Genomic DNA, 25,451 nt, shown 5'->3' on the forward strand with positions numbered 1-25,451 from the left:
TTCCGCTCAGAACCCATCCATCTTCACAAGAAGAAGAGAGAAAGAGAGAGTAGAGAGGATCTGTATTCAAATCAGCTGCAGAAGTAAAAAATAATAAGAAAGGAGACATGGGACTTAAGTACATGAAAAAGAGAGGACAGAAGAAGGAGGAAATCATTATGGAGTGTCAAGATGCACTCCTACTTAACATCAATTTATGGTTACAGGGTCCAAACTGAGATAACGTGGTCTCTGTTTATTCTCAGTTCTGTGTTGCAGTAACCTAGTTCAGTCTGAGCATGATTTAACATTTAACATGAAATTGTCTGAACAGAACAGAATGGCCATGAACTTACTAAATCCACCTGGGGTTTGAGTGCTTTAACCTTTCAGTTCCCAGACTATAAACTTTAACCCCTAAACCCCACAAAACACACTACCTTTTATTGATTAAAAATGATGTAGGGAGGCAAGACATCAGCCGGGAAGAATCCATTTTTACTTAGAAATTGCTACCAAATTTCACAGTTCATTACAAAAAAACAGCAAGTAACTGAAGCAAGAAAAACTGAAATAGCATTTTCTTGTAAAACGTAAGCCGGTTCAAATAAATGCTGTTCTTTTGAACTTTCAATTCATCAAAGAATCTGTATCTCAGTTTCCACAAACATATTTAACAAAACAAATGTTTTCAACATTGATAATAATAAAAAAATGTTTCCTGAGCATCAATCAGCATATTAGAATGATTTCTGAAGAATCATGTGACACTGAAGACTTAGAGTAATGGCTGCTCAAAATTCAGCTTTGTCATCACAAGAATAAAATGCATTTTAAAATATATTAAAATAGAAAACAGTTATTTTAAACTGAAATAATATTTAACTTTTTATAAATGCAGCCTTGGTGAGTATAGAGACTTTTTTTAAAAAACTAAAACATTTTGACCAACTCCAAACTTTTGAACAGTAGGGGAGAGTGGGGTGATTTGTGCCAGGGGGGGAAGTAGTTCCACCCCTTGTTCTGGAAAACCATAGAATAATTTGGTCATGTGACCACATAATTTTGAAAATCAATCAATTTTACTCATCCTCCAAAGAAGAGAGATACATGGCATTAGAGTTAAGCAAATTTTAGTGCAAAAAACTGTTTTTTTCCCTTTCAAAGTAAATTTTCTATGATTAAGGTTTTTTGATTGTAGTGTCTGGACAATTATAGACAAGTTTGAAAACATTTCACACATGTTTTAGTGCTTTAGTAGGCTACACAATGAGTCTATACAGTTAGCATGATGTTAGCTCTTAACTGCTGGATCATGCTAATTATTCAAACTTGTGGGTCTGGGGTGATTTGTGCCAAAGGGCATGGGGTAAGTTGTGCCAGATCCAGACCACCTAGAGACCTACATACTCACAGGGGATAATCTTGAGAAGTGAGGAGATGGGCATGCCTCATCAGTGTTTGACTTAGGCCTACCTGCTATTTGTTTAATTTAGCTAACACTGATTTCAGTTTTGAGTTTGCACTATGTTAATAAAGAGAAGTTTTATTCAGTTTTTAAGTGGCCTAAGTCACAATAGGATGTTTAGAAATTAGCCTAGTAACTTTATTCTTATGTTACATAATTGACAGACAGCGTTCTGTCAATAGGCATCTATTGCCAAAGCCTTTTTTGCCTGAAATGATTCACAAATATCATATATTGTGTTGCTATGGTGCTCTAAATGGTTGCTAGGGCGTAGCTTGATAGCTTCACAATGATCCTGAGAGACTGATTGGTCGTCTGAGTAAAATGAGCCCGCCCCCTTGTCTCTATGACACTGTGATCCAGAGTTACGTTCAATACAAAATCCCTATGCAATTGACCATAGTAGGAAAAACGCATGCTATGGTATTCCAGGGTGACAATATCTAAATAAACCTTAAATTAGTAATTTTGTATTGAATTTGTCTTGCTTTCATATAGCATACGGTTCATAACAGTAAAATGTTCTGTTTTACTTCAGAAAGCACTGGCACAATTTACCCCAACATATTTCCCCAAAAGGCACAACTTACCCCGCACCAGGGGCAAGTTGTGCCATGAGACCACTTTTTTCCCAAAAGCTATATTTCTGAAACTATTTATTTCAGATCCAAAGTTATTATTCTCAGGGATGCACAACATCCTGAAATACATGTACATCCTTAAGTTGAAGGCATTACTGTCATGGCCTCACTTTAAAGTCACTTTGAGTAAAAACTGGCACAACTCACCCCACTCTCCCCTATGACTAATAAATGCTTGATATTTGAAAATTATTCCTAAACATCATGAAATCCACCATTATGCCAAAGTACATAGTGCTTAAAAGTCAACTTGAGTGTTTAATGGTATCCAACACAGAGAGAGAAGAGGTTAACAAGGGCATTTTCCTGACCTGAGGAGTATTATCTTTCCATAGACAGCCAAAACACACAAGCTCAGAAGTGAATTTTCACAAGTGCTAAACTTTGACCCTATGAATGGAGGTCAAACATTGTGGCACAAACATTGTAGAACAGAATAAGAACATTAACAATAAAAATTGGAGAAAGCACTTTCCATTTTCTGCCTGCCATTATTCAGACTGAACTCACGTCACCTGAGGGCAGTCGGTAGCTTGACAGATGCAAGTCAAGTCACTCTATGGAAAGTGCTGACACGGACGGTAAATTACAAAAGGGCAGGAGGCAAAACTATCAAAAACATGTCAGACAAGAACAAAATCTGTTAAATGAAGTACCAATAACACAATACCAAGGATGATGACTATGGACAAATTTGGACAACAATCATGGCTTGAGTCATACTCTGACCGCTGATGTGAAAGGTTTAGACAGATAAGAAGACTCCGTATAATAGGATAAGATATAAAATCCTCTCATCTAAAATGTTAAAAAAGACTGAACAATATGGGTTGTTGGTCATTTGGCACCTCATTCAGCCAAATTCTTCTCAAATGCTGTTAACTTTGAGTAGCTAAGCATAACACTCTTTGGGAAGAGAGAGATTTTGGCTGCTGAACTGAAAGCACAAACTAAAACAAAAACTCAATTTAAGGGTTAGCCACATCAGCACAAGCCTTCAGGGTTTCTCTAGGAAGCAGACATGCTTCACACAGAACAACAGGTGTGTTTCTGATGGAGCTGCTAAAATCCCATTCCCATCTGCTTCATTCATTATTCTCATCAGACACATCAAGACGTTTTCAATTGCAGTGTTGACAGCAGGTGTTGTGACATATGCAGCGGGCTGGAAAAATCTGTTCAAGAGGTGTGGCAGCTGCTTCAGAAACACATACACTTCTAGACACCGTGTGTCGTTTCAGTTGATGCAAAGATTCAAACCATTTCAAATAGGCGATTTAGTCATCAAATCAGAAATCATCACATCTCTGATTTGGTGTTTAAAAAACATCTCATTATCATCAATATTGAAAGCAGTTTTGCTGCTTAAAGGTAGGACCGGCAATGTTTTCTATAAACACTTTTTGTTATATTGGCTGAAACTCTCTTCACATCCTGATAGCAATCAATCAATAGAAGTGGTCTAAAAAAAGTACATACTGTATATCCTCTGTGAAAGTCTCAGGACCAAAAAATGTTCATCCACTCATTGCATTTGGTACGAATTTCCTACCAGCCTGTCAACTTATGTATTTCCATATCAACTTATGTATTTCCGTACCATCACACGTCATCAGCGCGTTCCGTAAGGCTATGCAGAGCTGTAGACACACAGTCACTGAATGCCGCAAACAAACAGCAGCCGCCGCCTTACAGTTCCTCCTGAACCAAAACAACGAGCTTCTGTTGTGTTCACGCCATGTCGTAATTACTGTAATTAAGAGATGGCAACCCGTGATGGTCTACTCAGAGCTGTTCACATCCTCAGATTTGGATTTAAGCATTTCTATGGCAACACTATCAATGGCGAAATGAACCTGCAGCAGTCAGGCGGTACAAGTCAGAGCTCTAAGTTGTTAATGTACATTATTATTGTAATGTTATGTGCTTTGAGACATGAGGTAATTTAACGCCGTCTCTCGTAATGCTTAGTTTGCAGACTCTGCTCTGGCTGTGCGTTCATGTGTTTTGAAGGAGGCGTGGCTCTTGTGCTTTCAAAGCTAGCTCGCTATTGCTAGCCTCTCCAAAATTGCCTTCCCCACCTTTAATATTTTTGTGGAAAGTTGAAACTGAAACAGTTTTTCAAATGCATAGGCTATATTTTGTGATATTATAACTTCAGTATATCAAATTTAATTGGCTCGTGCATGCCATATGGTATGCCAAATTAGGCATTTCACATTTATGAGTTTAGAAGGTTTTTTTTTTTTAGACAAGCAGAATATTCAATATAAACAGGATGTTCATGGCTAAATGGTATTTTCAGAGAAAAAAAGCGAGCTGATAGTGTTGGTTAAATTGATGGCAAGATCAGGCAACTCAATATGTAAAATACAGATAACTTTGCATAAAAGTCATTCACATGTGTTTGCCAGACCATAAAGTGCACAGCGTAACTGTGATTGACCGAGAGAGAGAGAGAGAGAGAGAGAGAGAGAGAGAGAGAGAGAGAGAGAGAGAGAGAGAGAGAGAGAGAGAGAGAGAGAGAGAGCGAGAGAGAGAGAGACACTTCTGCCAGGCACGGGTAGGGAGATAAGGTTTGGCAGGCTGCTGTCTAGAAAGTAGCTATTACAATCTCCTTTGTACAGAATCATCTTCACACCACACATTAACAGAGCATGCATGTGTGTGAATGCTAGTGGAAAGCTCAGAAACACAACGTTTTAATCAGTATTACTTTCCCATCTGAGACTTCCTTCACACATTTATTAATTTCATAGTCTTTGAGTGACAACTGGCAGGCAACATTCATTCCAACACACACACGAATTTCAATATGGCTTAACGTATTGATTAAACTTCAGAAGTTTAATCTAATCACGTGCCTTGTCTATTTCAATGTCAGAAAGCTAAATTTCGCCAAAAAGCTGATGAATTTGCAGGTATGATCACCATAAATTAAGCACTGTCATAATGCATCAACATTAGATTACAAACAATCACTTGGCATAAATGCGTGATATTCATTGATAATGAACTGTTCTAAAACTGCGAACATGCACCAGCGCCATGTTTATACTTTGGAATGTGTCACATTTATTTAATTGAATCATCACCTTTTGAAGTTGAATCAATATATTAAGCCATATCGTGATTCCTGTTATTCATTCACAAATTTAAGACATCTTGAAATAATAATTACCGTGTAAGATATTTAAGACTTTTCATGGCCTTCAATTTGATCATTTTTAAAAGACTTATTAAGGACCCACAGGGACCCTGGATAGAAAGAGACAATGAGAAAAAGATAGAACTAAGCTTTAGAATTAAAAGTAAGAGTTATATTTTATTATATACACACACTAGTTGATAAAGAAAAGACCTTGCAGACTAAGTGAAGGCAGTTAACGTGTCCCATGGCTGACCGTTGCCTGCGGGCCTAGCTGCTATATTTTAAAATGAAACGGTGCCTTGCTCCTGTTCTGAGAGGCTTAAAAATAGTGTGCACTCAACCAGACACCACACAGTTACCGTGCTGTTCCTAAACGAAACTCCTTAATGGCCTCTAAGGGTATGACTGTCCTTGTCATGCATCCAAGAGAACACTTACGTCCAACGCCTCAGTTAGTCCTTGGGTTAAACTCTTGCACGGCATCGTGGGAGGCTGCAGTGATGTTTAATCAGGTTTTCAGAGAAAAAGACAAAGCAGCTCTTGAGTTAAAACAAGGACACTCACTGTACTGTAGGCAGTAAGTGGAAAGAATCATTAGCCGTGTTATTCAGTACCCTGCAAGAACATCTGAGAACAGGATTTCTACCTCACTGCAAGAAAAAGAATGTCAGAGGTGGGATGTAAAACCAGAAACTATGTTGTAAATAGACCACAAAATAATAATGTCATATATTCTATTGTCTGTGGCTATAGTATAGTAAATAACATAGAGACTATAGTGGCGTAAATGTATTATATTAGAGTAGAGTTGCACAGTCCTATACCTTAAAAGGCTGGTATAATGCCCTTTTCACAAGATGTAAAATATGTCTTTGATGTCCCCAGAGTGTGTATGTGAAGTTTTAGCTCAAAATACCCAACAGATATTTTTATATAGCATGTTAAAGTTGTCATTTTGTAAGGGTGAGCAAAAACGCACCGTTTTGTGTCTGTCCCTTTAAACGCAAATGAGCTGCTGCTCGATGCACAGAGGGCGGAGCTTCAACAGCTTGTGTAATTTTACCTCACACAGACATGCACTGAAAATTTCTAAAACTTTTAGCCTTTTATGTTCAAACCGGATTCAGACAATGATGGAGAGACTCAAGAAGAAGTGACATGTAGAATGCAACAGGACATTTCTGAATGGTTAGTTGATGAATTTATGTAACTGATGTGTAGTTATCTTCTAGTCACTGATTAGCATATTCTGTCTTGATAATCTATAAATCGTGTTCAGGGGGCGGGGTTTATGTAAATTTGTGATGTCACTAAGCCGGCCGGGAGGAATGTCGTGTAGTCCCTACCAGCCATTTGTTGTAGTCCTTAAAAAGCAATTTCTTTTAAAGCAAATATCTCCCTTTGCTTTGAACTTTGAGCATTGTAACTTTGCAGATATTATCTGCAAACATTAACATTACACACTAACTAAAGTTAGAAAAAGTGAAATCATAATCAACAACCCCTTTAAGAGACTATTGGGAACAAACTATAACCTCAGATTCAGAGACCATATACTTTTAAATACTTCACTGTAGTCAGAAACTTTTGGGAAATATATACAAAAATATTTTTAGCATTTATACACTAACGGTTAAAATTTAGGGTCAGTATTCTTTCTTTTTTCTTTAAAGAAAATAATACTTCAGCAAAGAGGCATTCAATTATTCAAAAGTGATAGTAAAGACTTTGATAATGTTACAAAAGATTTTTTTTTTCAAATAAATGCTATGAACTTTCTATTCATCAAAGAATCATGAAAAAAATGGATCACATTTTCCTCAACATTATACAGCAGCACTGTTTTCAACACTGAAAATAATAATATATATATATACAGTGAGGAAAATAAGTATTTGAACACCCTGCTATTTTGCAAGTTCTCCCGCTTAGAAATCATGGAGGGGTCTGAAATTGTCATCGTAGGTGCATGTCCACTGTGAGAGACGTAATCTAAAAAAAAATCCAGAAATCACAATGTATGATTTTTTAACTATTTATTTGTATGATACAGCTGCAAATAAGTATTTGAACACCTGAGAAAATCAATGTTAATATTTGGTACAGTAGCCTTTGTTTGCAATTACAGAGGTCAAACGTTTCCTGTAGTTTTTCACCAGGTTTGCACACACTGCAGGAGGGATTTTGGCCCACTCCTCCACACAGATCTTCTCTAGATCAGTCAGGTTTCTGGGCTGTCGCTGAGAAACACGGAGTTTGAGCTCCCTCCAAAGATTCTCTATTGGGTTTAGGTCTGGAGACTGGCTAGGCCACGCCAGAACCTTGATATGCTTCTTACAGAGCCACTCCTTGGTTATCCTGGCTGTGTGCTTCGGGTCATTATCATGTTGGAAGACCCAGCCTCGACCCATCTTCAATGCTCTAACTGAGGGAAGGAGGTTGTTCCCCAAAATCTCGCAATACATAGCCCCGGTCATCCTCTCCTTAATACAGTGCAGTCGCCCTGTCCCATGTGCAGAAAAACACCCCCAAAGCATGATGCTACCACCCCCATGCTTCACAGTAGGGATGGTGTTCTTGGGATGGTACTCATTATTCTTCTTCCTCCAAACACGTTTAGTGGAATTATGACCAAAAATTTCTATTTTGGTCTCATCTGACCACATGACTTTCTCCCATGACTCCTCTGGATCATCCAAATGGTCACTGGCAGACTTAAGACGGGCCTTGACATGTGCTGGTTTAAGCAGGGGAACCTTCCGTGCCATGCATGATTTCAAACCATGACGTCTTAGTGTATTACCAACAGTAACCTTGGAAACGGTGGTCCCAGCTCTTTTCAGGTCATTGACCAGCTCCTCCCGTGTAGTTCTGGGCTGATTTCTCACCTTTCTTAGGATCATTGAGACCCCACGAGGTGAGATCTTGCATGGAGCCCCAGTCCGAGGGAGATTGAAAGTCATGTTTAGCTTCTTCCATTTTCTAATGATTGCTCCAACAGTGGACCTTTTTTCACCAAGCTGCTTGGCAACTTCCCCGTAGCCCTTTCCAGCCTTGTGGAGGTGTACAATTTTGTCTCTAGTGTCTTTGGACAGCTCTTTGGTCTTGGCCATGTTAGTAGTTGGATTCTTACTGATTGTATGGGGTGGACAGGTGTCTTTATGCAGCTACCGACCTCAAACAGGTGCATCTAATTTAGGATAATAAATGGAGTGGAGGTGGACATTTTAAAGGCAGACTAACAGGTCTTTGAGGGTCAGAATTCTAGCTGATAGACAGGTGTTCAAATACTTATTTGCAGCTGTATCATACAAATAAATAGTTAAAAAATCATATATTGATACATTGTGATTTCTGTTTTTTTTTTTTTTTAGATTATGTCTCTCACAGTGGACATGCACCTACCATGACAATTTCAGACCCCTCCATGATTTCCAAGTGGGAGAACTTGCAAAATAGCAGGGTGTTCAAATACTTATTTTCCTCACTGTATATATATATATATATATATATATATATATATATATATATATATATATATATATATATATATATATATATATATATATATATATATATATATATATATATAAACATTTTTTTAATAATTTTGCATTACATAATTCCAGTTTTAACTGTATTTATCAAATAAATGTAGCCTTGGTGAGCATAAAATACTTATTTTAAGAAGTAGTGGGTGTCTAAATAAATAATCAAATAAAATATTATGTATAAAATAACATAAGTATTATTCATACAGCCTCATTGTAACGCCATTAAAACTATTCTGCACCCTTTCTGAAACAATCTTTTGGAAAACGATCAAACAATTTAACAACGTAAACCATTACAAACAAGTTTAAATTGGCAGAATTCTCAACAACATTTAATATTTTGTACATTTGCAAGGTATAAAACACAGGTGACAGTTCCGAATGGCCAAAACTTTCTCACACTAGCCTTTTATTTCTCCACTAAGTATATCTGTACATCTCACACTTCCTAATTAATGTTGGCATAAGTAATGACAAAAAAATATAAAAAAATCTCCAGAGCTTTACAGGATTTTTTTTTTTTTTTGACGCAATGCTGGGTAGCAGTAAAGAGGCTGTAAGTTCTCTCTCACTGCCCTGGCAGGCTTGACATTCATGAGTGGATGTGTTCTTCATGGATCAGAAGAATGTCTCATACACCTGCATACACAACTTGACAGTCTCAAAACTACAGCTGTCTGAAAAGCACAGGGTTTCATCCAACCATTTTGCTGTCACACATACTTGTGAGCAAAGAGGTGCAGAGCAAGAGCAACTACTGATATATGCAGATAAAACTAGTTACATGTTGTTTCGTTCAAGGGCAAGGCTTCATTTTTCACAAAAGCTTAAAAGAAAAATTATACAAATATAAAGAAACTACATAAAAAGCTTAAAGTTAATCAGTAATCTAAAAGACAATGTAAGAATAGAAGCAACAAGTATATAAAAAAAAGCGACGACATGCCTAAATCTCAAGGTCAAGGGTCAGGTCTGTTAAACAGACTCACAATAGGACCGTGAGGTAATTTAAAATTTATGCAGAAATGATTTTATGCAAAAATGACACCAACTATTGCATCATAAATCGTTTTGAAAGAATAAAAGCCATTCATTACTTTCAGAAGATTTAAACAGGGTTGTGTTTTTGACGTTCTGTTTGTTTGATTCAAGCTCAGCTCTCGTGCGATGAGGAAAATTTCCCAAGTCTCTGTCTCCCTCTCCCATATCTGAGTTTAATTAGCAAGAGCTTTACACTCCATCCATATCCATAACCTCATTCATAATGATGATTTAAACACTGGCAGTGTGTGCATACACACAAGCAAAGAAAATACTCCATCTTTTCCACTCAGAAGAACACAAAATGATTGGCTTCCACTTTTTATCCTGAGGCTGCCCTCCCACTAAACCTCATTATGACACCAGCATTTGAGCAACAACACTGCAAAGGGCTTTTTCTAACTACGGACCATAAATGGACTGTAATCGTGTTTAAGAAACTGTGTGGTAGCGGATAACTGAAACTCACCTCAACTTATCATCAAATCTTTTGTCACTCTTCCAAAACATTTTCAAGGCATTGCTTTGATTACATCAATACCATCTCGATTAGTGTTGGTACATGAATCCTCATTCCCAGTCATTATCTCATAGTAGGGCCAATGAAGGCACGATATGGACTTGAGTAACGGGCCCTACATAGGTTTGGGTTCATTTCGGCCCTATCTGAATAAGCCTCAGTATTGGCCCTAAATGGGTTTGTCCATGGGTTCCATCATGTAGGCTTTATCTGAATTAACTCAATATCCCATAACACAAGCCCATCTCGTGATTGATGATTGGCCCCACCATGAAACACGGCTTGGTTCACGTCAGAGAGGAAAAGTGACAGCAGGACACTTCAATATATTTGAATAGTGAATATATTTTAGTGCTCTGTCAGCAACACTCTAAGTCTAAACGCTTTGCTGATTCTGAGCACAACTGCAAAACAACAGGACAAGACTGTTGACTCTATTTCTTTAGCTGTTGTTTTATGACTTTCTAACACTCAACTAGATACACACAGTCGAGTGGGGTCAGCTGTCCACACTATCCAGATCAGACCTTTGACCCCCACCTACACACACAAATACCTGATTTTTGAAAGAAGTCTCTTATGCTCACTAAGGTTGCATTTAGTTGGTCAAAAATACATGTAAAACAGTCGTGTCTAGTGTGGACAGACAAATTATTTGTCGCTGGAATCTTATCTGGTTAGGACACAGTGTTACAATTTAAAATAAATCTTTTCCATTTTTATATACTTTAAAATGTCATTTATTGCTGTGATGACAAAGCTGCATTTTCAGCAGCCTTTACTACAGTCTTCAGTGTCACATGAGCCTTCAGAAATCTAATTTGCTAATTGTGCTGCTTAATATTTTTTGTGGAAACCAAGTTAATATTTTTAGGATTCTTTGGTCAATAGAAAGTTCAAAATAACAGCATTTATTTGAAGTATAATTTTACTTTACTGTCGCTTTTGATCAGTTTAATATGGAAGCTTGTTCCCACCACGGGATATAACTATTTAAAAGATAATTGTGACGTTTTATCTCAGAATTCTGACTTTTTACATCTCGTTTCTGACTTCTTTTCTCAGAATAGTATATTGTTATAAAGTCAAATTCTGAGGGGGAAAAAATACTTTTTTTTTTTTATTAAGAATTGCGAGATTATATCTCACGATTTCTGACTTTATAACTCACAATTGCCTGTCATATGATCAATGATCAATGATTTATTTAATAACACACACACACCATCACACTCTAACTTTACCCGATATAAACACAGTCATATAAACACAAACAACAAACACGCAGATGGAAGATCAATAAAATCGATCAACCCTGAAAGGCATGTGTACAAAACCATTATAGTATCACTTACAGTGTGCAAAATACATATGGATTTTCTTTTAATGTGATTAAAATCATTTTTAGACCATAAAAAAGAACTACGATACAATACAGACTGAAGGCGTCTTAAACGTCAAATGTGCTTCATTCTTTTATCCTGAATTGATCAGGAAAACAGCTTGATTTCCCACTGTGTTGCCCATCAAAGATCATGGATATCAGCCACAACGATATCTTCTTCAGCTTATTTTGGCCACAATACTGGAACATAAATGAACATGCGTGATCTTGAGAATGAAACTGAGTAAAAGACATGTCCCAACAGGCTGTTTAAAACAGCAGGAGATGGCAAGAAACAAAAGGGAAACGGTGAAGATCTGAAAGGGGAAAAAAAGGTCTTCCAGCCATACTCTCTGACAATTACGTCCCGGAGGAGAGGAAAACAAACAAGCCAGCACAGATAAGACAAGATCCTCCTTCTATCTGGTCCTTTCCACCTATAAACCCCATCAAGGCTTACTGTAAAAGCAGAGACAAGCTCTTGAAAACAATAGTCTTTTATACCAAAGCTGCTCTGGAGCAGATAAGATGTTGCCCTAGGGCCTAGGCCTAGACCTTTCCTGGAAGGTAAATGTACGCCTCTTTCAAGTATCTGGAATTTCCATCAAAAACTAAACATAATATGTTTATGTCAGGATGTAAACACTTAAAAATAAAGGTTCCTTATTGGCATATGGTTCCATGAAGAACCTTTAACATCCATGGAATCTTTCCATTATATAAAAAGGTTCTTTATAGTGGAAAAATGTTCTTCTGATTATTAAAACGTTCTTCACACTGAAATAATGGTTCTTTTATGAAATGTTCACTGAAAAGTTCCTTTGCGATCCAAAAATGGTTATTCTATGGCACTGCTGAAAAAACACTCTTTTTGAACTTTTCTTTTTAAGAGTGTATGTGACGGTGCCGAAAAATCTGAATCTAGGATACAATGAACCTCAAGACCAACGTTGCATTTGGGCACTTAAAACTAAAAAAGGTGGCTACCTTAAATATATTTTAAACATTTATTAACTCTTTCCCCGCCAGCGTTAAAAAAAAAAAAAAAAAAAAAAGTTGCCAGCTATAGCGCCAGCATTTTTGAGCATTTTCTCAATTTTCATGGCCCCCAGAATATTTAGTATATGAATATCTGAACATGCAATATACTAAAAGAAAGAACAGATCCTCTGCTTTTAAACAAAAAACCTGTTCTATCTTAATGCATTTTTTTTGACACTTGGGCCCCGTCCACACTACTGCGTTTTCGTTTAAAAACGGAGACCTTTTGCTACGTTTGCACCTCCCGTCCACACTAAAACGGCAAAAACGGAGACCCAAAACGGAGAAGTTTAGAAACGCTGCCGACCCGTTTTTCGTTTTGAATCTCTGGAGGGCGTTTTAGTGTGGATGGGTCAAAACGGAAGACTATAGAAACGATGACGCAGAGGCTCACGCTCGGCTCTATGATTGGGTGTCATCAGTCATGGAGTACACAGGTAATATTCAGTAAACTTCGCCCGCTGGAACAGTTTCTTACAATAAGAAACTGCCGCGTCTCAGGTGCGGCTCGCGCGGTAAACCCGTGCATGCTAGAGAACCGACGCCTATTTTTCATGCGACATGTGTTGGAAGCGTTTCCAGGCAAAATAGAATAGGAAAAGATTTTAATATGTCATTTTGACACAAATACATATTAATAAATGACATTTTGATGTTTGAAAGCATTTTTTTACTGTCTATGTCTGAAAGTCTCTAGGTTTACACCGGCACGCGCACGCCCAGTGTTGGTGAATAGTCACGTGATCCGCATTTTCAGTCGTTTTAATGTGGACGGAGATCAATTCTAATACGCAGCTAAAACGCTGGTGTGGACGGAGATCGTATTCGTTTTAATTCTCCGTTTCTAAACTAAAACGCAGTAGTGTGGACGGGGCCTTGAATGTGGGTAAGTTTCATAAATAAAAAAAAAACATTTTGAGCAAAAAGCTGAGAAAATCAAGTTTTTGTCAACGTCCACATCCAGATTCAGAACGATGATCAAAACATAGATGGAATAGATTGAGTCCATCAACAACCCTTTAACTGTGTCCTATACCTTGTCCTGTGTCGACATTTCATTTGATAACATTAAGCATAAGTGAAGATCGCGTTATTTTACATATGCATCTGCTTACATATGCTATCGCTTGTTTCTGCTTCTTTTTTCACTTGTGTTTCGATCTGGAGATTCAGAACTCTTTCAGAAGATGCCTCATAGCGCCCCCTACTGTATAACAGCAAAAACACGCAAAGACGGAAATTTTCACCAATTTCGTCGGAAGAATTGTCTCATAAATTACGAAAATTTCCGTCAATGGATGGGAAAGAGTTAAAAGCACAATTCATTTCGGTTATCAAGTGAAAAAAATAACTTTTAAAATTAAAACTATTATGCCTCACATGCCTCATCTTCTGTCTTGTCTGAAATTTAATCAAATTCTTACAAAGACTGTGGTAGAGCATTGTAAAATCTTGTTGTGAAAGAAAAGACCAAACTCTGACTCACAAAGCATTCAGCTCTCTGTTGGTCAGGATAAAGCTATAATTGTGGGTGCCTTCCAGAATTTTACAGTCAAATTGAATGGATTTGCATTGGTGATTTCATTCTGTCGGAGCACTGGGCTGACAGACGACGGCAGAGCGCTCTACTCCAGGGCTCTAGGGTCACTTCTCATTTCGGAGTCTTTTGAGTTTCCTTTATTCCTTTGCTTCAAACTGGCTTGATTGAAAATGACATAACTGTGTACGCTGAATATAGATGAGCCGATCAGAAATATATAAGACACAGTTCTCACACCATTGATGAAAGTCAAATTCAATTAAATTCATTCTGCATTATTATAATCTATGCACCAAACCAAGAACTGAACTAATTTCTCAGCATTGCACAATCAACACCAATTCATTATGAAGGCATCTGTTAACTAAATGCATTCACGTCTCTTTTTGGCCTCTACAGTACATACTTCAGTTTGTGTTATTTTACAGTTTTGCTGACACACACACTAACTTTTAAAACGTTCAAAAGCTTGGGGTCAGTAAGTTTTATGCTATATTTTGATTTCATTTGGAAAGCGTCTGCTCTGCTCCATACAGCACAAGCTGCATTGCTCCTTGGTCTCTAGATAACGGCTTCAGTCTATGAAAAATTCCATAGTGGCCCTCCATTGATATGAAATATTGTACATATATAAAATAACAAACCCGAAGGGGCCATGCTGGCCTTTAAATCAAAGCACTGGAGACCAGTGGCACCTCTGAGATGAGTGATGGCACCTTCTCTCTGATGAGACAGTCTCCATGTGGATCCATTTTATAGGTTTATAATAGTAGGATTTGACTGAAAAGACTTAATCCGAACGAATGCACCAGTATTTAAATTAAAAGTTAAGTTTTGAAACCTGATTTAAGGTTTGAAAACCTAAGAGCTCATAACTCATTTTTCAGATTTATTCGTTTATTTTATTCTTTTTTGAAAAACTATGACATACTTGTCTTATAATCAAACAAGAATGCAATACTGCAAAAGCAGTGAAATAGTAGGCGTAAATGGCAGAGCGTGCAGAATGGGTGGAAAAGAGTAAAAGAAAGGAGGGTGGAGACAGCTCGGGTGGGCGCAGCTGAGGTGGTTAAATGTGTTCCACATGTTCGTAAAAGAGTCAGAGGCTTTTCCAGCCAGTGGGCAGATGAATAGTTGGAAAGGGGGATGGAGAAAAAGGAGTAGCCCTACTCACTCAGCTCCCACCCTGCCTGCCACCTCTCTCTATTTCTCCTGCTCCACTGCTGCCCTTTTCACCTCAGAGGTAACACACACACACACACACACACACACACACACACACACACACACACACACACACACACACACACACACACACACACACACACACACACACACACACACACACACACACACACACACACACACACACACACACACACACACACACACACACACACACACACACACACACACACACACACACACACACACAGCTCCAGTTACCCCAGCCAGTCTGCACAAGCAGCCTCTGTGTTTTGGGGAAGATTTTCAAGCAGGCTATGATTACGAAAGCCAACAGAGGCGTGGCAAAAACAAAAACGCTGTATTTTTAGCATGTCAGGAGCCTTTTGTATATATAATAACACAGCGATAACCTGGTCTCAATTGAATGAAGCGTCTAAATCCCTGTACCACCTAAAATGAGTTTTTGCTGGTGAATGAATGGAAAGTACCGGCCAAAAACAGGCAGATCTACTGGGACAGATGAAGCAAACCAAAGCCCAACAGGACAATTAAGTTCATTATGAGTCTCAGAAGCATGTACAGCAGGGATTCTCCATCTTTTAATGAGAGGGAAAGCTACTACGAGGAAGCAATAATCTAGGGAGTTAATTGTCTGAGATATTCTATGTTGTGTTGTTCCCTTCAATTTATCCACACAATAACACAGAAAATTACACACTACATATGCAATATTATTCAATATAATACCAGTATAATTTAAAATATTATATATATATATATAAATATATATAATACCAGTATAACTGTGTCATTTAAAAGATCTAGGGCCTGATTCATAGACATCTTCTTAAGAAGTTAAGAGTTAAGATATTTCGTTAAAATGTTCCTAAGTTGAAGCATTCTTAAAAAGTTCTCAAATCTTTCTTAAAGGGATGGTTCACCCAAAAATGAAAATTCTGGCACTCAGACAGGTATGTTCTATGCAATTGACGTATCTGTAAGCCCCTCCCCTTGAACGCAGAAGAGCCAGTGGCAGTTGAGTATAACTCGGACATCTTTAGTTTTCAGCGGCATAGAGAAACATTGGAAGATCCGAAGCTCTCATCGGTTTGATGGTGTTTATGTTACAAAAATGGTCAAACGATGTGCCTGGGGTACTTGTAACACTGATTCCAGGTATCCTGAGAGGATGGGCAATGGAATTTATTTTATTCCATTTCCTAAACCCAAACAAGACAGAGCAAAATGTCTGCTTTGGATTAAACTGTGTATTAATCCAATGATGTGGTTCCCTAAGAATTCAACCCCAATCTCAATGAGACGAAAACACTCATTTTCTGGTTGTCATCCTCTCATTAAGTTACAATTAAAGTTAGTGAGTCCATGCTAACGTACAAACCTAAATAGCTAACGGCACGTCATGTACAGACTGGTATACAATTCAGTGCCTCTCCATATTAAATTGGTTAAATGTAAATTAATTTAAATGTACATGAACGGTGTTGATCTTCGATGTTGTCATCTGCGATCATGACGACCGTAACTTGAGGCTTCTCCCGCTTGCATTTTGATCTGTAAACCCTCGCTTCCAAATCAATCTTTACCCACCATATTTATTTTTAAATCTTTTATATATCCCTCCATGGCATATTTAAGTCCCACATGAAAGCTCCTCGACCAGAGGTGGTCCTTTTGTTTCTAAAATTTCTCAAAAACGTCTTGGGACAAGCTTTTCACACTGACAGCTTTCACTGAATGACAATAAGAAACTCCATTTGTTTGTCCGAGTTCGCAACAGTAACTAAGGGGGGCGGGGCTTACCGATAGGTCAATTGTGTTGATAGAAAAAAACAAGATACATTTCTAGTTTCAAAATTATTTGTTGTTCAGATATTCCTCTTAAATTAATCAACTTTATGCAAAGTGACCCACATTTGTTTTTTGATTTGACCACTAAAAATGTGCACAATTGACCAATTTACTCATGGAGTCACATTAAGATCTCCATATCTCTGGAACCGAAACATACAGTGAACCAAAGACTGCCTTTAAAACACAGTTTGAAATTGCTGTTGTTTCACAAACTACCTTGTAACCAATCACGTCAATGTGTGATCAACAAGTGCATCTCTGAACTGGTGCGAGTGAGTGGAGGCAGGACTAATTTGCATATTCATAGAACCCCTTTACTAAATGAGGCAAGGGTGTAGAGTTATATTCAAGATATTTTCAGGCATGAAGAATTTTTTTCAAGGTAAAAACGCTTAAATATGTAATTTTGGTGATCAAAGATGAGTTTTAAGGGATACAATTATTGACTACAGGGGGACTTGTAAAACTTTCTTCAGAAAAAGTTAAGAACATTCTTAAGAAATGTTTTTGGGATTATTACAAAATATTCTCAAATTTATTCTTAAGTTAGAAAATAAGAAGAAACAGCAGTTCAGAAAAAAAAACTTATTCTTAAGAATGTTTACCCCTAAAACAATCCCCCAAGTATGGTAGTTATATTTTTACAATTTTAAACCCCACATTTAAAAGTAAGCAGGTGATTTTTGACATAAAAAGCTAAGAATCTGAAACAAATGTTAAAGACAAACAACTTTTACGTCGGCAAAGCACAAACTTTCATCTTTCTTATCCTACTAAAATCCAGGTTATGTGACACACTTAGCTGCTCAGAAAACGGAAGCAGTATTTCCTGTACTTTTCCTCTGCTGAGCATCCTGGCAAAATAAATAATATTTTACCCAAGAGTTGATTCGGTATTAAATGCGACAATGCAATAAAAAAAATAAAAAAATAAAATAAAAAATAATAATAATAATAATGATGATGTCTCCCTACTGACATTTTTTTAAGGCGAAAACAAAAACAGTGCGAACCAGTGAAGTCTGATTCACAAACAAATGACAAATGAGTTCTTTTTAATTAATCATTCAAAAAAACTCACAAATTAGTTCTGGATTGAGTCAGTCGGACAAATCTTCCACTGAACGAACTGACTGACACCATCAGAGCAGTTCCTGAATCAACATCTGACTCACTCCATCATCATTACGTTCAGTGTCTGTCTCAAAATTAAGTTTTGTGTACCTAAGGTTAATGAAAAATCAAAAGTTCACATCTCCTTCACAGTGTGCATCAATAATGCCTGTGTTTCGGCTAGCCACAGCGGTGGCTTCATCTGTTGTCACTTCTGCCTGGTCACATTGCATATATCAATCCCCTGCTGTGCCGTTTTCAGGGGAAACAGTGTCAGAAAATTCTCTTTCACTGACAAAAGCATCAGAACATGATTCTATTAGAGGAGCGCTAGCTGTGCAATAGCAGTGGGATGCACTGATTTGTCATGCTGGATGAGGAACCATGTGCACACAGATCTCTTTTCGGCGTTACATTCTCAGACGCACTCGAAAGTCATCACAATTTACAGTTTTACTAACTGACCACCAAATTACGTTTTTCTGTTAGAAAAAGCTTCCGTTTTTGCCTGACTCTTTTAAGTCTTTTTCAGCCTGCAAGCTATAGATATTTCCAATATGAACCAATGGAGTTTTAACAAAATGTGCAATTCTTTATTACTTTACAGCACTGCTTTGTTCCGTTAAATGTAAGCATCATAAAATAATGACATGGCTCTCTGGAATACTAACTCTGATTAGTTAATCACTGCAATCTGCGCACAAATAGTTTTGTATAATGAAAAAACTCCAGTAGATCCACTCAGAATGCCTTACATGGATGGCATACTGATCCATCTGCACTATTTGAACCTGGCAGTGGCTTGGTGATGGGGAAGTCTGGCTGCAATGAGATTAAATGACCTGGGATTTATTCGTCTGACTCATTCTCAAATAATCAATATACAGATAATGTTTCTGTAAACATAAAACAGGTCCAATGGTTTAGGCATGCATGCAGAATCAACAGTTTGTGATTGGCAGCCTCATCAGAAAATCAATTAAACTAAATAAGAAGCATCACTCAATTGTTCATCATATATTATGACCAGTGTTGGTGACAGTTACTTTTAAAAGCAATACGTTATTATTGCGTTAAAGTAAAAAAAAAAAAAGTAACTAATTGTGTTGCGATGTTTATCTAAAGTCATTTAACTTAGTATGGTTAAATGGGAAGACATTGGTTAAATATAAGTGAGATTAAATATAAGTATATTTTTGCTATTTAACATATTTAATTATTAGGAGGTTTGCATTATATTCTGAGTTTGCATTTTATTGTTTTTATTCATGTGGAGAAATACTGAATCTGTTTTTGAGCAAATGAAATTAGTAGCCTAAATGCTTGCTCACATTTAGTCTAGAACTACAGTTAACATCATGTTGAACACAACACCTCTACACTTACTCCCGATTTCTCTCAACATGGGGACAGGAGAGGTGTCAGTCAATAAATCACTTTCACAGACATTTACCTTGACTGTTCCAAGCTGGTGGAATGACCAACTCAACTCGAGCTGCTGAGCGTAGCCATCTTCAAGAATTTACTAAAGACGCATCTGTTTCACCAACATTTGACTCAATAATACTAACACTTACTATTCTATATCTATTATATTAAAAAATCCTTGCTAAGTGTGCTGCGCTGGTCTAGCTGAGACTGGCCATGGCATTTGCATATTTGAATAAAAGTGTCTGCTAAATGATTAAATGTAAACAGGAAAACAAAGTAACGTGCGTTACTTATTTGAAAAAGTAACTGATATTTTGTTGTTAATTTAAAAAGTAATGGGTTAATTTTCTAGTTACTTGAAAAAAGTAATCTGAACTCACGTTACTTGTAATGCGTTTCCCCCAACACTGATTATGACTCTGTAGATGACTCTTTCTCAATGGAGCTATAGTATAAATAATGATCCCAAAATTTTAATGGTAGTTTTAAATGTATTATTACAAGGATGCATTAAATTGATCAAACGTGTCAGTACAATACTTTTACATTGCTAAAAAGAAATTCTGTTTTTACTGTATTTCGGTCAAATAAATGCAGCATTGGTGAGAATAAGAGACTTCTTAGGGGCTCTTCAAACTGAATGCATTTTTCCATTACACAGTACTTATTTTCCATTGTTTTCTCAATGTAAACATGCGCTAGGCTAGACGGACGTCTTTAAACGTTGTGCTCACGTCTCGCGCATGACAGCATTCGAAAAAACCTGCGCTCAAGTTGTCAAACTTGTCTCTAGACATTGCATTTTTGTTGCGTTTTTAACAGCAAAACCGCATTCTGTCTGAAACATTTAAAAGTCTTGCCAACCTTCTGAATGATAGTGCATAGGGAAGCAAAAAGGCCCATGCACATATATTCATCTATCATTCATCTCTCGACTGAGCGCTAACAGCTGCAGGTGTCAAAATGTTATGTTAGAAATTTATGGTCATGCATTGGTGTAACTGATAATATGGTATAATTGTATTTCTCAGAGGGTGGACAGACTAGTTTAAGCAACATCAAACTATACCAAATTAACACCATCAATTGGATCAATCTTCATGAGAACCAGCTTTACTTAATGTCAACTTACCAGGGGAAACAGATTTGATCTCATTACTGTCATGTAGCCTCTAGCTAAGAATACATGAGCTATGACGTCCAGAATTAGATTCGCACATCCATTCTAATGCGAGTCTCACATAGGGTGAGAGTGAGTCATAGTTGTCTCTATTGTTTTAAACAGACTTGCAGGGCTCTGAATGGAACAGATATGATTTAATTTTTGTTTGGCAGAGGAAGAAAATTAAAAAAATACTTAAGACACAGATATCTAAAGGCTAAATAACTTCATAGTCAAGAGTATTTTCAATAGTCATGAGAATTTAACAGTTGTCCGACCAATTAATTCTCATTTTCATTAGTTGTAGCTTACACCTGAATAGTGGAATATATTTGCCTAATTAATTAAATGCAGTTTTTGCATTCATTAGGCTACACAGATAATTCCACCATATGATGCTTTAAACAGAAAATGCACAGATAACAGCAATGAAAACATTTCAGAACTTAACTTTTATCTTCCACAGTTTTCTCTAGGGAATGCAAAAGAAATACAAATCATTATAAATGAACGAGACTAAGAAAACTGTAGCCAAATCCACAAACTGCTCATGGTTATAATTAAAGTTTATGGCCTGTATTCACAGAGCTTTTATGAACAGTTACAGATTTGAGGCTAAGCTTTTACTTTCTCCATCTTTCTGTGCATATGAAGAGAAACACAACACATAACAATAACTATTTCTGCCATCTATTTCTTATAATGAACCTTACAGTCCTATTGAAAAATTATAAGAGCTATTCTTCCGAATTCTTTCTCAGTCCCAGTCTCTTCCTGATTTTAATAAGTTATAATAACAGACTCATGGATATTCACCCACGCTGACAGCAGCACAGCACTGTTCAACTGAATGCAAAAATGACCTAGATTGAAATCAAAATCGCTTATACATAACTATGAATAATGCAGTAGATAGTAGAGAAGATGTGATGATGAAAGAGTTCTAGGGGATTTGGGAATATGGATCCTTAGTTATATTTGAATGCAATCCTTCTGAGAGACAAGAAGGAAAAAGGCAACAATGTCTAATCTTTCAATGAAAAATGAAAATTTTGTCAATTTACTCACCCAAGCCATTATTTTTTTTTTTTACAGAACAAAAAAAGAAGATATTGGAATGAATGAATGAGTGAGTGAGTGAGTGAGTGAGGGAGTGGAATGAGTGAGTGAGTGAGTGAGTGAGTGAGTGAGTGAGTGAGTGAGTGAGTGGAGTGAGTGAGTGAGTGAGTGAGTGAGTGAGTGAGTGAGTGAGTGAGTGAGTGAGTGAGTGAGTGAGTGAGTGAGTGAGTGAGTGAGTGAGTGAGTGAGTGGAATGAGTGAGTGAGTGAGTGAGTGAGTGAGTGAGTGAGTGAGTGAGTGAGTGAGTGAGTGAGTGAGTGAGTGAGTGAGTGAGAGGAATGAATGAATGAATGAATGAGTGAGTGAGTGAGTGAGTGAGTGAGTGAGTGAGTGAGTGAGTGAGTGAGTGAGTGAGTGAATTAATGAAAAACATATTCTGAAGAATGTCAGGGTTTAAACAATAGACAAAAAAACAACAACAACACTGATACATTTGGTGCCAAACCTTCTCTGTGACTGTGGACAATATTTTCATCTCTACTCCTAAAACCACCTTCGTCATACTCTTTCTGTTTTGCTTATCACTCCATCTCTCTGCAGGTTCTGAATGGCACACTAATAATCGCCGCTGTTCTGCTCTGTTTGAGTCTCCGACCTGACAGATTAATTATCGACAGAATTATGTGCAATTCATCAGCCAAATATTGTTCTCTTGCTAAACAAAAGCAATGTATATGTATGTTATATGTATATGTATGTATATGTATGTAAAGTCCTCCTCTCATTCACATTTTACATTTTCTAAACATTATAACACTGAATTTACAAGAGCTTGCTTGTATTGTATTTGTGTGTGCACATACTTACACAGAGTGAAAGTGTTTATCATGAAATCTAACAGAAGAGCATTCAAATATTACAGGCCCATTAACGAGAAAGCACGGCAGGGAACGAAGATTAATATAAATGGAGATGAGCTTCATTAAAGGCCTTAAATTTAAACTATAGCCCATTATGTCACCATAATGTTTAGAAATACTACAGACCACAGGACATCTGCACACAGACTGCTTCTAATCCAATCTGTCCCCCATAAGGGAACAAGGGAAAGAGGTTAGACACAAATTAAAAGGGGGTCACTATCTGACAGCTCACACTGATATGCTTTCTTTTCATTGGTTGGAAGGAGAAACTGCTATATTTAAGCCATTAAAATTAAAAATTTTCCCAAAGATCAATCAACATGCACCAGAAGAAAATTATTATAAAGCAAGACTAAATGTCTTAGAAAGTGGTCAAGCCACTTTAAGAACACGTCAAATGGATAAATGATATGTGGTAAGATCACAAGGTCTGCTCATGGCAGTCTCCTCACTCCACACGGCATAAATGCAGTGATGCCACATGGGAAAACCAACTGAGAACAACATGGTTAAGATGTGTGTACATGACTGACAACACCCAGATCCCCCATTACTTCTCACATTCAAGAGAAAGTCATCAAACAGCCTGTGTTGCCTTGAAGGTCAATCAACTGTTCTCTAGTGAGGAGTCAGTGAACAAGTGTGGCCTTAGGTACTGACATTAGCTTTAATGCTGCACTTGAGTGCTGTTTTAAATACAGATGACATTGAGGTTTTGAGGTCTGAGGGTGGACACCTTTTACCTTCTCAAAGGCTACCAGAGGAAACTGAAAAACCAGTCTGTTTCCTATTATTTGCATATGGATTTTTGCATGTAAAGGTCTAACCCTATTTCCAAAACAGCATATTAATCCAGTGTCAAAGAGCAACGGGACGAGATCATCCATCTGCTCAGGCCTCATGCTCCAAAACCAGTACCGACTTTATAGTGAAGGGTTCAATTTTAAGAATCTATTTCAGATATGCTTCCTTACATAACATCACAGTGAAGAATACTGATTTTAGCTTTTAAGGTTAAGATCTCAGCAAAGTTGCAATTCCTGTTTTCTTTAATGGCTCTTCGAGCCCCAGTTTCACTCAGACTGATGGGATTAGCACACGAATGATTCACTGAGAATCTCACCTTTTGTTACCTTAACCTGTATACTCATTTACATGCTTTGTTTGAATTTGTCTCCACCCCCAAAAGTCCCTCCTCCTAAAATGCCTATAAGATAACATGTAAAGATATGTTAGATCAGATCATGTTGGAAGTTTCTACAGCCGCGTACAGAGGAGTTCTCAATAAAGAATAACTTCAGTTGAACGCGATCCCGACTGTCTCAATGGTCTCTGCTTCGATCAAAGAAAACTTTACAACAATAGTCTTTATAAAAGTTTAAGGGTGGGACAATTTGAGCAGTAAAATATAAATTTAACTTATTTTAGACATCACATATAGGGGAATTATTCTAGTCCTACAAGTGCCAACATTGTCATCTCCAAAATCAAATTCAGCAGGGTAGTTGGCATGAAACACTTCTGGGATGTTGACATGTCCTGCAGTCCTTCTAAAATGTTTTACAAAATCCTTTATGATTATTATGCAAAGCAGGGCAAGGCAAATTTACTTATAAAGCACATTTCAAACACAATAGTAATTCAAAGTGCTTTACATAAAAATGAATTAAAATAATCACAGCAGATGCATAATAAATAAAAATAAAATTGCATTAGAATTAAAAAATAACTATAAAAGCAGAGAATAAAAAAGATTACTAAATTTAGGGAAAATTACTAAATCTTCCCTATCTGAATGAAAGAGTGAGAGTTTCGATTTGTGATTTTACACTAGTAGCAACAAAGGCTTGGTGGCTCTTCACCCCTAAACACTTATACACTGTCTGCCTTTGCATGAGGCTTTTTGACCTTATATACTTTTAAAAAATCATTCTTGTCACATCGCAGTACTATTCAAAATTAATGAACTAGCTTAGACAAAAAGGAATTAAAAATGGTTCAAAAAAAGCTTAGACTGACCTAAACCATAATTTAAAAAGATTATGACAGTCTAATCTGCAGGATGCTTATTCTACAAAATATACCAAAAGCAAATGATTATATGCCTGCAAGATGATCAATGTACTCTGAACTGTAATCTGAATGAGAATAACTGTAATCTGAGTCTAATGTTGATTCTTCAAACAGCTGCTAGAGTAAATCAAAGCCTGCCACAATCTGCTCCATCACACTCACTGATTGATGAATGATTCAACCTAAAGCAACTTCCTGGCAATCAATACACTTACAAAGATCACTTTATGCTGATCTTTTGTAATGACTTTAGCCTTGCGTTGTAAGAGAAAGCTTTTGAAGCAAAGATCAATGCACTCTGTACACTGAAG

The 25,451-nt window shown here is 37.1% G+C and overlaps 1 protein-coding gene across 1 annotated transcript in view; it reads right to left on the minus strand.

Annotated features, from left to right (window-relative positions):
* The window catches only part of zdhhc8b (zDHHC palmitoyltransferase 8b), a 67,627-nt gene that overhangs the window by 41,415 nt on the left and 761 nt on the right, over positions 1-25,451 (minus strand). The gene's annotated exons all lie outside the window — the stretch shown is intronic.

This window comes from Scardinius erythrophthalmus, assembly GCF_964197995.2.
Source record: "Scardinius erythrophthalmus genome assembly, chromosome: 5".
Lineage (NCBI taxonomy): Eukaryota > Metazoa > Chordata > Actinopteri > Cypriniformes > Leuciscidae > Scardinius > Scardinius erythrophthalmus.